At 38.6% G+C, this 14,916-nt stretch overlaps 1 protein-coding gene across 1 annotated transcript in view; it reads left to right on the forward strand.

Annotated features, from left to right (window-relative positions):
- The window catches only part of sipa1l3 (signal-induced proliferation-associated 1 like 3), an 82,267-nt gene that overhangs the window by 35,392 nt on the left and 31,959 nt on the right, over positions 1-14,916 (forward strand). The window contains exon 2 of the mRNA XM_059564856.1: positions 4,260-4,349. The gene's annotated coding sequence lies outside the window, so the exon portion shown is untranslated. The remainder of the gene's footprint in view (positions 1-4,259; positions 4,350-14,916) is intronic.

Consider the following 14,916-nt stretch of genomic DNA (forward strand, 5'->3'; position numbering starts at 1 on the left):
GGTTGCCGTGAATACTAGGGATGGGCGTTTTCCACAAATATCACATTCGAATATTTGAGCTCACAAAAAAACGAATATTCGAATATTCGTTTATTTAAATTAAGTTTAATGAGTCAGACGTTATTTTTCAGCAACATTTGTTTTCGTCATTTTGAACAAGCTTACAATAAGCTTGAACATTACACATCGTGTTTTTCTGGGATTCTCCACGGCATATTTGAAGTAACGTCACTGTAGAAGACCGCAGTTCTTAGGGGGCATTCACATATCGCGTCTTTTGCATGCTCAAGTTCGTTATTTCCAATGTAGGCGAGCGGTATGCTCGCTCATAATGGAAGCGACACAGTCGCGATGCGCACGCGGTGAGCCGCGGTCCCGTTTTTTCCAGGCGCGTCCGCACTGCATCGAGTTAAAAACATCTCAACTTTCAGAATGCCGCAAGCGCACCGCAGGTCATGTGACAAGAACTAAACATTCAGCTTCATCCTTTCCTGTAACAACGTTAAAAGCTCAGTAAAGATGAAAGGAACAGCTGATCATAGCTGTATATGGATTGCCATTTTGAAATAAATTTAGTAGCAGAGCTACTGAAAGCGATTTTTTTTTGTGCTGCAAATCCATTTATCCTTTGCTGAAATTTCCGCGTCTTCATGGAGAGAACGCGTCGCCTCAGGAGCGCTTCTGCCTGAGCGCTTTGGAAAGAAGGAGAAAGCGGCGCGCATAACCTTTTCCGCGCCATATGTGAATGGCCCCTTAATCATTCATTAATTATTTTTTGCTTGCATACACCTTCAAATATGCCGTGGAGAATCACAGAAAGTGACCAAATTAGGATTTATTGTGAACTTTTTTTTTTTTTTGCGAAATTCGAATATAATTTTTATTTATCGAATAATTAGAGCAGAACGAATATTCGAATGTTCGACTATCCGTGCACATCCCCAGTGAACACTTTTAAATTGACACTGGTTTTGCTCAAATGAAACGGTAAAATGTAGGGCTGCAACTAACGATTATTTTGATAATCGATTAATCTGCCGATTATTTTTTACGATTAATCGATTAATCGGTTTATGTACTTATATTTTAGTTTTTTACATTTTTTTTCCCCAAGTAAATTATTAATAACGGGTCTTTATCATTCAGCATAGATTTTTAAGAGATTTTAACCATTTTGCATTGTCATATCCTCATCAAAAATATACCTGGAGTTGTTTTATTATGTGTTAGTGATCCTTTGTCGAACTCTTCTGCAATCAAAACACTGACCCATACTCTAGCAAATTTCACAAAGAGATTTCAAATAATGTTTTCACCATGGCAGTCCTTAGAGCACCTAAAGTAGTTTAACATCCCGAACAAAGCTTAAGGAATCTTTCAGAACATATTTTCACAAAGAATAAGGATAAAACAGAATAAGATTGCAGTGCGTTGTATTTTATTATTTTCTGGGAAACAGCTTTATAGCTTTTGCTGTGAAATTGTAAGCAATCCTTCGAATAAAGTGCCAATGGCCTGAAACCTGAATGGAACTCACAATTTAAAGTAAAATCCATCAGAAGGTTGTCCAGAAAAAAAAATTGGACACACAAAAAAAACCTGCTTTGTGAAAAAGAGCAGTGAATACTTAGAAAAAAAAGTGCATTTTAAATATCTTTAGACATTTACCTCTCTCATTCAGTCATAATTAGGCTGCATGACTGAATTATGAACTGGGAAACGACAAACTGATCACAGAACATGTTTGTAAAGCTTTAAATGTTAACTGTTAAAAAGCAATGTTATCAGCTTTTACGACTAAACATTTGCAAACAACATTGTACTGGAGAATCTGCACAAATAAAAGTCTTAGGGGCCGTTCACATATCGCGCCTAAAAACGCGTGTAAAACGCTAGGCGCACCGCTTTCTCCTCCTTTCCAAAGCGCTCGTGCAGTTGCGCCCCTGAGGCGTCTGCCTTTGCTAAGCATTTGCTAATGACGTGCTCTCTCCTTGAAGACGCGGAAATTTCAGCAAAATGGATTTGCAGCTCAAAAAAATCGCTTGTAGCTCTGCTACTAAATTTATTTCAAAATGGAAATCCATATACAGCTATGATCAGCTGTTCCTTCATCTTGGCTGAGCTTTTAACGTTGTTATGGGAAAGGATGAAGCTGATTATTTAGTTCTTGTCACATGACCTGCGGTGCGCTTGCCGCATTCTGAAAAGTTGAAATGTTTTTAACTCGATGTGGTGCGGACGCGCCTGGAAAAACGGGCGCGTCGCGACTGCGTCGCTTCCATTATGAGCGCGCATACTGCGCGCCTAGATTGGAAATAACGAACTTGAGCGCGCAAAAGACGCGATATGTGAACGGCCCCTTAAACAGTTCAGTAGTGCAGAGTTTACAGGTTAATCTTTTTTGAAGGCTCAAAGTAAAGTACTCCCACATCCCGCTGACTGCTGCAGAGACGCTGTTCGGGAAGCACGTGACATAAAACGAGGCCAGCTATTGGCTATTCGCTACTTCTCCTGTTGTACTGGCTGAGTAAAACCTCCAGTGGCTCATTACTGCCACACTTTGGTCACCGCAGATTTGAAATATGCACGAAATGAGCCGCTTACGGCAAATAAGTTATTTAGCAACGAATCGATGACTAAATTAGTTGACAACTATTTTAATAATCGATTTTAATCGATTAAATCGATTCGTTGTTTCAGCTCTAGTAAAATGCTTGTGAAGTGACTCAGAACAGTTCTGGTTATGTTGTTTATGTATTTATGTCCTCATTGAGACGACAGATGCTGAAATAACTGCAAGCGTCATGTGCTTCAGTCTATGTAGTAAACAAACCCGCACGTCTCTGCCATTCATTCATTCATGCAGGATTCATATTTCAACCAACTTTTGCGGCTTAACACTTACAGATACTGGCCCATATGGAGATTTGATTTGATTAATTTATGCTAACTTTGACAAATTCTGTGACTGTCCATATTAAATTAAGTTTCATTTTCATGACTGGATTTTGAGATTCCGTCCACGTTTTCTGCTTCGTGGAAATCATAGCACTATAAGCGTCAAGAACCAGGTTGACCGGGTCCTCAGTACCACCGGTACTTAAAGAAACCTGGTACCGTGACATTTTCATTTTTTTAGTACCGACTTGGTACCGAAGTACCAGGTCTTTTGACAACACTAGTTTTGTACATCCTTACATGCCATAAACAAGCATGCATATTTTTCCTGTAGGGCCTGTTCACTGAACGCTGTCTGTGTTTGTAACCTCAAAATACCCTTTCTCTGCCCACCGCCTTGGTGTGCTGTATTTTGAGTCTTGGCAGGCCTAATTGGATGAAGTGGAGCATGCTGTAATGTGTTGTCATGGTGAAGCAGCGCTGGACTGTAATGTGATTTGCTGTAGTGGCAATCGGCTGTAAATTCTCACCGATGGAATCGGGAGCGCGTCAGACACCCAGTGTGAACTAAATCGATCCAGAGCAGGTACACAGCGTTGTCAGCTGATATCCGCTGGCATACACTTCACCTCCACACAAACAGTCGGGAGAGGAACTAGAGCTGAACTGATCAGTATTGATGGGTGGGAATCTGTCGGGCCATAATGTTTGCACCCGCAGGAAATGTTTGTGTGCCGGAGTACATCTCTTCCTCTCTCTTCTGAATGCCAGTGTGTGTGTAACAGGTCAGGAACACACACATGCTTTCTATCTTTCCCTCCAAATCAGCATGCGTCTATGCAGGCGACGTCTGTGTGCAATAGATAAACCCGAAATTCATGAGCTATGAATCAGGCTTAGGCTGCCTTTGATGTCCCTTACTACGAGGAGACATTCTAAAGCCTTCTGTATTTGTGTGTGTGTGTGTGTGTGAAGAGCGAGCTGTATTAGTAGTAAGTAATGCAAGAGCAGCAGCTGTCAGGTCGTACCCATCAGCTTTGCTTTGACTCTATTGTCTGAGGAGACGGTGGGTAGATGCCTGCGGCTGGCAGTGCCATACACGCGCCTCATCTGCTGTTATTTCACACATGGAAGTTGTATCGCACCTCATGCACTGTATTTCATAATATCAGGCTCATTATTTTGACATGTGCCATTTTATTTTCTCTCACTGCTGTGTTTCTCTTTCTGAAGCTCAAAAAGGCTCGCTGACACACATATATAACACATAATGATAGCTCGTATTGTTACTTTGGTGAGCTGCTGTTTCTATTGCAACAGGTAGTAAAAATTTTAAACTCTCGATCTGCTTTCTTTGACAGATCACTCCGTCTTCTGGCAGCTTGGTGACGCCCACAAAAGGAACGGACTGACTATAACTCATGGCTTCCTTAGTGCTGGGACTTTCTCTGGTAAAATATTAACTCACGTATGACTTAAAACTAGGAATTCACAGTATTGCATTAGACTCTAAATTCCCTCATCTTAATGTCTGTGTTTTAACTTAGTGAGCTCCCTACTCAGATGCCATTATTGAGCAGTTTGATGTGTATGATTAAACATAATTCATTTCAGACTCAAAATATATCTCGGAATGTTTGAGCATCATAGGCATGCTGGAACTTTTTATTTGTTGACCCTAAAAACTTACCTAGGCAACAATTTTGATGCTGAATCGTAGACAAGTGGTAACATTCTAGCTGACATGTTCAGATTCAAGTTCAAAACCTAGTAACATTGTTCTAGTAAGCTTACTGCCTAGATATCATTTCTGAGTAGGACTGTGCGATATGATCATGCGCATCTAGTCAGTAAATCTGGTTCCATGATTGGTGCTAAATCGCCATCACCTGCTTATAATTGGAGCTCTGGACAGCTCTGTCTATTAAATGCTGCTCCATTTAAAAGCAGGTGATGGCGATATAGCGGTAATCACGGAACAAAATTTTCTGACTAGATGTGTATGATCATATCATTAGATATATCGCCCAGCCCTAGGTGTGACAAAATGTCTAAGGTTTTTTTTTTTTTTTTTTGCCATGCATTGGTCATAGAGCTCATTGTAGTAGTGCCTCTGTTGTTGAAATCTATGTGTTGCGCCAGGTTCACACGTACTCTGTCTGCAGTGCATATACAGTATGTGTATGCAGTGCAGAAGCATCAGAGAGAGCGCATTAGTAGCGCGAAAGCACAATAATATAATGCGCGAGCGCGAATCTATCCGCTCACACGGATTTCCTTTGCTCTTGCGCGCACTTAAACGTGTCTCTTCTCTCTCTCAAACTGTGTCATGTGCACTTACAACTCTGTCTGTGCTCATGCGCTAGATATTAATTATTTTCGCACCTTTCTATTTCTAACCTTTTGTGTTCACATCTTTTACCATGTGTAGTGTGAACGTTATGATCCGTTAACATGGGCTCGGAAAAAACAGATCTGCTCTGTTCTCGCCCTACATTTTGGCACGGTGGATTCTGATTGGACCTGATATCATACTGTGGGAGGTCGGGGCCATGGAAAATCGTGCTATAAAGCGATTTAGAAATTGTGCACGCTCAAATCGTGATTTTATGACAATTTCGATTAATCACACAGCCCTATTTCTGAGCATCATTGGCATGTTGGAATGTTAAGTAAAACATGTTTGATACACCATGTTTGATTTTACACTGAAAATTAGTCACTGAGGTAACTACTTAGTGAGAATTTTTTACATTGTCAGTGAGTTGTTCAATTGTTCAGCAAAACATGTTTGATTCAGTTTTGGGATGTTCACTTTGAAATGTTTGATTCAATATTTTTGATTTGACATTTGAAACCCGGTGAGGTAGATGGCATGAGCTAGAGAGCTGACTATCTAGACAGCATTTTGGAGCATCATGAGGCAAATTATATTGTTCAGTTAAACATGTTTGATTTGACCCCTACTTCCTTAATGTTTTTTTTTTTTTTTGATTACCATAGACATATTGGAACGATGTAGCCTGCGTGTTTGTTTCAGTGTGTTTGGCTTCAAAATATAACGAGTTCAATACCCAGAGGCCATTTTTGAGCATCATAGACATTTTTGAACATATGATCTGACATGTTTGTATGCTGACTACATAGCTAGGCAACATATTGTAACATAATATACATGTTATGTTTAAATTGACACGGGTTTGAGTTTCAGACTCAAAACCTTGTTACACTGGCATGTTAGAATTATTCAGTTCAACATACAGGTGCATCTCAATAAATCAGAATGTTGTGGAAAAGTTTATTTACCATATTTTTCGGACTATAACCCCTGTTTCACACCGCAAGCGTGAGCGGCGCGCAAGCAGTGCGTATTTTTTCGGCGTCCATGTTAATCAATGAGTGCATTCACACCGGGACCAGGAGCAGCGCGTGAGCATCAAGCAGGAGCGTCGCGTGAACAGCAGTGCAGCAGGGGTTTCGGCATCCGGTCTATTTTTGCTGTGCTGCTCACGCTCAATTAAAGTGAAAGCAAACTTTTGATAGAAAAATAAATATGATTTTACACAAAAGTTGTTCAAAATGCACAGAATAAGCATGTCAAGAGTTTTAACAACAACGACAATGTCTAGTGTTTTAACAATTATGCCAGAAAAGAAAATTAAGTATAACAAATATGTATTTACCCATTTAAACTTTTTTAATTAATCGTTTTGGGTGAAAGTATGGTGTATTGTTATAAAAACAAATGTTGAAAGAATTATACACATTGTTTGAAATGGTTATATTTTCTGCCGAACACGCTTTGCAGCCGCTGCTCTGACGCTGTACTTATACGCTTCCAGTGTGATTACTCGCGAGAGTCTGCTGCTGCAATGACGGTGTAGTTGCACGGACGCACTGCTCGCGCACCGCTCTCGCTTGCGGTGTGAAACAGGGGTAAGTCGCACCTGAGTATAAGTCACATCAGTCCAAAAATACGTCATGACAAGGGAAAAACATATACAGTATAAGTCGCACTGGACTATAAGTCGCATTTATTAAGAACCAAAGAACCAAGAGAAAACATTACCGTCTACAGCCGCGAGAGGGCGCTCTATGTTTTCAGTGTAGACTACAGGAGAACTGAGCAGCATAGAGCGCCCTCTCGCGGCTATAGACGGTTATGTTTTCTCTTGGTTCATTTCTCTCGGTTCATGTCAAATTAATTTTGATAAGTCGCACCTGACTATAAGTCGCAGGACCAGCCAAACTATGAAAAAAAGTGCGACTTATAGTCCGGAAAATACAGTATTTAAGTAATTCAAATCAAAATGTGAAACTCGTGTATTAAATAAATTCAATGCACACAGACTGAAGTAGTTTAAGTCTTTAAGTCTCTCACGCCCCACCTTGGAGATCTTCAGCCTGCAGCCTCATATTGTTTCGATAATTGATTTGTTTGTCTGGTGTGTGGGCTGACCTTTTTTTTCTCTGCCGTGATGTGTGTTTGTGTGGTAGACGTGCCGGTATTCTGTAATGCGATATATCACGGTAATGAATATGCATGATATTGTTATCGTGGGCACTTCTAAATACAGTGAATAATTATATATTACAAATTAATCAGAATTTGGAATGCATTTTAAGAATATTTTTCACATCAACTGGGCAAAATGCACAACACCGCTATATGCTGCTTGAAAGAGCATGTGCGCTCTGATGTAAACAAGCGCGGATTCACTCTCTGACAGCAGATGATGCTAAACTGCAGAAAATCCAGCGCTTACCCTGGAAACCCCATAAATAAATCAGCTGTGCTATTTTCTAAAACGTATTTAAATAATTTAAATAGCCATTCAGATTTTGTGGATTCGCTATGGAGTTCATCACAGCGCCAAATACTTAAATATTTAGACTTTGTTCATTCACACTTTACATTAGGGCTTCCTTAGTTAACATTAGTTAATTCATTAGTTAACATAAACTGCCCATTAAAAATTCATTCATTAATTCATAAATAAAAAAAAATATTCATTAATCTTAGGTATTCCAATATTTAATAACACGTTGTTAAAATCGAAAGTTGCAGCTGTGTTATTCAATGAGGTAACATGAACTAAGACTTGTATTTTTTAACAAAGATTAATAATTTCTGTACCGAATGTAGCTATTTGCTATTGTGAATGTTAATGGTTAACTAAAGAGATCTTATTGTAAAGTGATACCGATATAGTTCTTTTGCACTTTAATCTGTGTAAAACTTAACTTTATATATTTTTCTGTATTGCTTTATTGTATTTAAATGTTCAGTTATTTTTGTTATAAGAAAAAAAATTATTTAACCTGTTATATACTGTATTTTGACTACTTTTTAAAACAAAATTTCAAAACCGTGATAATGCGTATATCGTGATAAAAGCATTAGCAATTAACTGCAACAGGAAAATTTTATTCCGGCATATTCCTAGTGTGGTGTGATAATGGCACATCTCTCAATGACATGAACAAACCGTGACTATGCTGTGTATACTGCTGTGTTTAGGAGCCCTGAGGGCAAACTGGTGTTTCGAGTTTTGTTGTCCTTAAGCGGAATTCACTTCCTCCTCCTCTCATTTGTTCATGTTCAGCTTCTGGATTCTTCCGAAAAACCAGAGATTCTGGTTTCCTGGCCAATCAAGTTTGTATACTGCCAGGTTGACGTAAACTTGATCAGGTGTTTTAAATGGCTTACAAGGTCATGTGGGTATTGCTTGGATAGTTGAATAAATGGGTCAGTATTTAATTGTATCGCCATCAGGTACAATGTGGATAGTTGCCACCTTTATTTATAAAACTACTAGGGCTGGTAAGCGAATACAATTTTTTATCTTATTAATTGCATGATGTAGTGATTAATTAATCAAATGAATCGCACATCAAATTTTGAAAAATTACTCTGAAAAGATCATTTAAAGTCACTGTTGTGCATAGCATCAAACAGAGATTACAAAAAGTAGGTTCAGCAAGAAATATTTTGTTTGATAACATTTATTAAATATACTCTTTTGGACCATCTGAGTACTGTATTTTCCAGACTATAAGTCACAGTCACATTTTTTCATAGTTTGGCTGGTCCTGCGACTTATAGTCAGGTGCGACTTACTTATAAAAATTAATTTGACATGAACCGAGAGAAATGAACCAAGAGAAAACATTACCGTCTACAGCCTGGAGTCGGTAATGTTTTCTCTTGGTTCTTCGTTCTAAATAAATGCGACTTATAGTCCAGTGCGAGTTATATATGTTTTTTTCCTCGGCATGACGTATTTTTGGACTGATGCGACTTATATTCAGGTGCGACTTATAGTCCGAAAAATATGGTAAATGATGACAGAATTGTCATTTTTGGTTGGGTGAACTATAACTTTAATAATTTATTTTCTTAATTTTAGTATTATTACTATGAAAATATTAAATTATTTCTTTAATGAAATGATACTCTAAATAATAAATTAAAACTTTATTCATTCATTTGATTCGTTCAAATGGCTGATTCATTCAGGAGTGAAGTAAATGGTTCTTTATGAATGGTTCATTGAATCATTTGGCTTGTTCGACTTAAAGCGTGTCATCACCATCAGACCGACCGGTGTGTGACATCCAAGAACCGCAAGAGCTTTAGAGAGCCGATGACTCCTTGTGCTTTTGAATCGCTCTTGCGGTACTTTGATGTCAAAGACTGATCGGTCTGTGCTGCACCACTTTAAAGCCAACGCATATGCCAATGGTTCAACGCACCAAATGGTTCACCAAATTCGTTCAAAACATGGATTACGAAATGAAATGCCGCTGTGGGTTGCTCGGGGATGAACAGTTCTGATTTGCCTTTATATTTTGGTTGGCAACATTTAGCAAAACAGACAACATTGTGTCTAAAATAACACTTAATGAACTGTTGCATAAGATGAGTATCACATTTGCACTCGTGTGATATTGCACTTAGCCTACAGCTTGTGTGATATTTCTAAACTATGTGATGTAAATATGAGACACAATTTCAAACGGGCTTTTTTGTCCATATCTTGAATTTTAGGGACATTTTCTAGGCTCCATCACACAGTAAGTTGTGCCAGTTGGGCAAGTTCATTAAATGCATTAATAATTTTTAATGCGTTATTTTTATCCATAATTAATCTAATTAACGCATTAAATTAACAGTCCTAAAAAAATACTAATCCTGATTGTTTTAGCCATGTGCTTAGACACTCAGATTACTCATGTTCTCTTGCTTTGACTGTCATATTCACAAATCCGAACACCTGTGCACTATTTGATCACAAGCCAGCCAGATGGCATACATGGCCATTTCCTAGTAACCCGCTGGCCTCCTGAGATCACCATTTTCTGGTGTTTTTATGACAGAATCGGCTTCTATTACAGATGGGTCAGGGCCTTTGTTGGACTTGTTACTCTAAAAATGTAATTTATAATATTATTACTGAAAACTTAATAGTAATTAGTTACACTACTAGTTACTGCAAAAAATTATATTATTACTGTAACTAGTTACTGCCCAAAACTGGGCAAGTACAAACAATAAATACAGGTTTGGTGCTCTTTCATGCAGCAGACGCAATCGCTTTAGCGCCTGTTTTTGCTATATTTTTTGCTATTGCATTTTAATATTTTTATTTGACCTGTTGTCTACATGATTCAACATCTAAAAAAACGGACTGAAAGTGTGAAAGACATACACTCTTAAAAATAAAGGTGCTTAAAAGTAGTGCTTAAAATTTTGGGTTCCACAAAGAACCAATCTGTCAGGTTCTTTAAAGATCCATCTCTTTCTCTACTTTCTGTTTTCTGAAGAACCTTCTTTTGCCCCAAATAAGCTTTTGTGGAACGTTATGGTTCTTCAGATGGTTAAAGTTGCTTTATGAAACTATTTATACAAAAAAGGTTATTCTATGGCATTATGAAGCACCTTTATTTTTAAGAGTGTATGACAATATTTACAGGATTCATTTAGGAGGAGCCCAAACTACACTCACTGGCCAAGTAATGCTTATGGTGCATGATATTAATTAATGAACAATTATTTGTGATTGTATATTTCAAGTTGGAAAAGACATTTAATTCCCACTTAGTTCCCAGGTTATCTACAAGATGGATAAAAAAAAAAAAATATATATATATATATATATATATATATATATATATATATATATATAATAAAATAAAGCATGTTTATTCTTCGGCACCTAAAAAATTGAGAAAGGAAAAATTGAAATCACATTATATGACCCCTTTAATATGAATAACAATTAGATATTACATATAATTTGTTAGTGAAACAAAGAGTTGCATGTTTTATTGATGCAAATGAGTAGTGGTGATATTTATTTTGTACATCATTTGCAACTGCTTTTTATCACTTGATTATAAGCTCCACAAAATTAAATTGTGTCATCTCTTATAGAGACTACTGAATAGACATTTAGAAGATCCCGCTTTCTTGCGTGTTCAAACCTCAGGAACTGGGAATGAATTTAGTTCTAAGAATGCGTTTTGGGCAGAACTAAATTAGCTTCTACTTTAGAGGATTGTCTAACCCAGCACAATAGGAACTACAATTGACAATTTAATTCCAATTGACAAAACAGCACCCATATAACACAGAACAGAATTTTGAAGTGGTACAAGACTTAAATATACGGAAAGATAATGTTAACGCCATTTATTTCTCAGATCTACATCTACATTCCATCTTCGGTATCACGAATCCCATTACACACAACAAAACACAACTCAGATCACAGCACCCTCATTTCTCCAGTTGTTGGCAACTTGGCATTGCTGAATGCCATGATTATATGATGTCATTGCCGGCCAGCTTGCGTCTCTTCAGAGTTCCTACTGGCAGTGTGAATGCAACCAGGAAAATGGCCATGATAGGAGAACATTTACTGTAGTTCTTGGTGAAAGCCCCTAATGTTTGATTCAACACATTCAGTTGGATTTGGGATTTTGAATGTTCAGTGTAAAGTGTTTGATTCAATATGTTCGGTTTGGTTTGACACTCAATGATAACTTTGATAACCCACTGACTAGTCTAATATTGTAAACATGCAGAATGTGTATCTGTTTGTTCTTCACTTCCACCATGTGGCGCATGCACTCACAACCTATCCATAATCTATCATTCAGATTTACATGTGTTCTCTCCGCTTTATTGATTCGCTTTCACTCACACCATGGATTTTATGCACCTTTGACCTTCACTGCTTATCTTCGTGAATTAAAGGATCATGACCAGCCCCTGACTGCACACATGAAGCAAATGCAGGTCAAATACACAACCTCATGAAACAGTAACATCCTTCCTGTCTTCACTATGTCCCCCAGGTTTCATTTCATAAGTTACAAGCTTTCTTCTGTCCTTCACACCCAGTCAAATAAACCCTAACAGGGCAGATCAAACATGTGGCACCTGTCCTCCACTGCACGTCTATTCTTTTTGAACACTGGCCAGCTGCTGTAGCCAAGGGGTTCATGTCTGACACCCCAAAAACAATGTGTCACCAAATCGATGGAGGAAGCAAGCTGTGTTGTGATTGACAGATGCTGTCCTGGCAGTCCATGGCAGGTATACGCTGAGTCACTGGGTTTTTATGTGTGAGAGGAGTGAGTGTGAGTGAAAACCCCAGGGCACACAAACCATCTAGACCCTGTCTTTCGAAAGAGACCCAAGTTAGTTAGGGCATTATGGTGTCTTCACATCAACCCAGATTAACCTCATTAAGATTATAGAATTGAAATCACTACTGGTTACATGAAATCGTGTGTGTGTGTGTGTGTGTGTGTGTGTGTGTGTGTGTGTGTGTGTGTGTGTGTGTGTGTGTGTGTGTGTGTGTGTGTGGTCTCAGTTTGAAGTAGCAGAATCGGAGCTAATTACCATGTGAGCAATTAAAAACAGTTTGAAGTCTTTCATATCTGGCACTTGGTGTCGGCTTGCTTCCCAGGAGTGTGTTAGTTGAAAGTCTGCATACTCACACTTATTCACACATTTTTCATTCTTGCTTTTCCCAGTTCACTCATATGGTGGGGGGGGGGGGGGGCAAGGAAAAACAGAACTTTAAATCAGAGAATTGGAGAGAAATGCTTTATTTCTGCAGCTGTTGTTGTGAACTTGCGCTCGGAGTGTAGGGATGTGGCATCAGCCAAACATTGGGGGAGTTTCTACACAGACTCGCCTTGAAGTTCTAGTACATTCATTGAAACAAAAAGCCACCTTCAGTGCAGCTCTGTGGCCGCGCTCCACAGTGCATTTGAACTCAGTGACTGTTGCCAATAGCATAGCTGAGAGCAAACACTGTGAATAACTGCATGCACTATTTGTAATGAAACTGTGTTTGTAGTTCTAAATGGGATTGTTTTGAAGTAAGATACATTTAATGATTTAGCAATATATCATTGTAATTTAATAGCAAGGGGATAAACATATAATGTACACTACAGATCTGAAGCGTTGTTGCAATTATAACTGACAAAATCGTTAAAATCTATTGGAATCAATAAAACATCATCATCTGTACATTTGAAGAATGATATTTATATGTGGCACATGTAGTGCATTCCAAATCAGTCAATGAGGTTGTGCAATAGCTGGTATGATGCCTTAGGTGGCAGCTGCCTATGCTGGCAGTAGATATTCATGTCTTAAGCTGAGACAGACCTTGAAATGAAGAGTATAGCATGCTGTATTTTGGCCTGTACTTGGATTTCTAAACAATGGCATTGAAAGGAACCCTGTTGATGTACGGACAGACATATAATATGTTGCCATTACTGTACTTCACAAATAAAGAGACAATCTATGGATGTATAATCTAATATTTGGATGGATAAAGTGTGACTGAAGAGATAGAGATGGGGAGAGACAATAAAAAGGGAGATAACGTGAAGTTACACAGAGGAACAGGCGATGCTGAGTGGCTTTTCATAGTCATTGAGTCAGTGAAGCCTGATTCAATCTGACTTTCATATTAAAGCAAGTCACTGGGATTCAGAATCCCTCTTGCTCTCCTGCCTGGATTCCTTCACCACAAAGCCTGTCAGATTTCCCCTCTTCCAGCTCCTCTGTTTGCTCTGCTCCTGCCTCTGCCTAGTATCTTGTCTTTTTGAGTTTGTCTTGTCCTTTGACTTTCTGTCAGTTTCGTTTTGTCTTTTGTTCACAGCAAGGGATGAAGCATGTGGAGAGACCCAGGAACTCGAGGGGCTTTTCCCTCTGTCACAAAGTTTGAGTGTCTCGTTTAAAATCTGGAGTCTATTGCAATCCTATGCTTCACCATTCTCCGTTAAGCCTGTAAAACAGTCTACCTCATTATACACTCGGCAGCTCCCGTCAGTAATCCAGCGCAGAGTCCTTATGTAACCTTTTGTATGCAGCTGAATGTGGGCAGAATCTTAATCTTACTTTCTAAGTCAGCTATCTCTCAGATAATTGGATGCTTTACCTTGTTGACCCAACGTCTCCATCTGTCATACTTTTCAGGGTTTTCATGGCTGATAAATCAGTCAGCACCTGTCAGAGAAGCAAGGTGTGCGGTCATATACTGTAGGGGTTAACCTAATATTTACTGTGCTAGTTAACACCTTTCAGATTTTGGGTTTGCTCCTTTACATCCACAAATCAAGATTACACTGAGTGACTATTAGGGAATGATATTGAAGGGGCCAACTGCTAGGTAGCATGTTCAACTAGATGTTATAATTATTTGCTTAGAGGTTTTGGTAAATGCTTCTTTTGATTGTATATTTACACAGTTCATCTTTATATACCATCGGTATAGACACTGAGGAGAGGAGAAATGAATTTGTGGTGCTTAGCAAAGTGATATTTCTGGCTTTAATACAGAATATTTGCCAGGAAGAGGAATTGAGATTAGCCTCAAAAGAGTATGAGAAATCCACATCTGAAATCCTCTCACCTCACTTCCTCTCTTTCCTACCAGCCTGTTTTTTCTTTCTTGTCTCTCTTTTTCATCCTAGTCCTCCTTT

The sequence above is a fragment of the Carassius carassius genome, chromosome 13 (assembly GCF_963082965.1).
Source record: "Carassius carassius chromosome 13, fCarCar2.1, whole genome shotgun sequence".
NCBI lineage: Eukaryota > Metazoa > Chordata > Actinopteri > Cypriniformes > Cyprinidae > Carassius > Carassius carassius.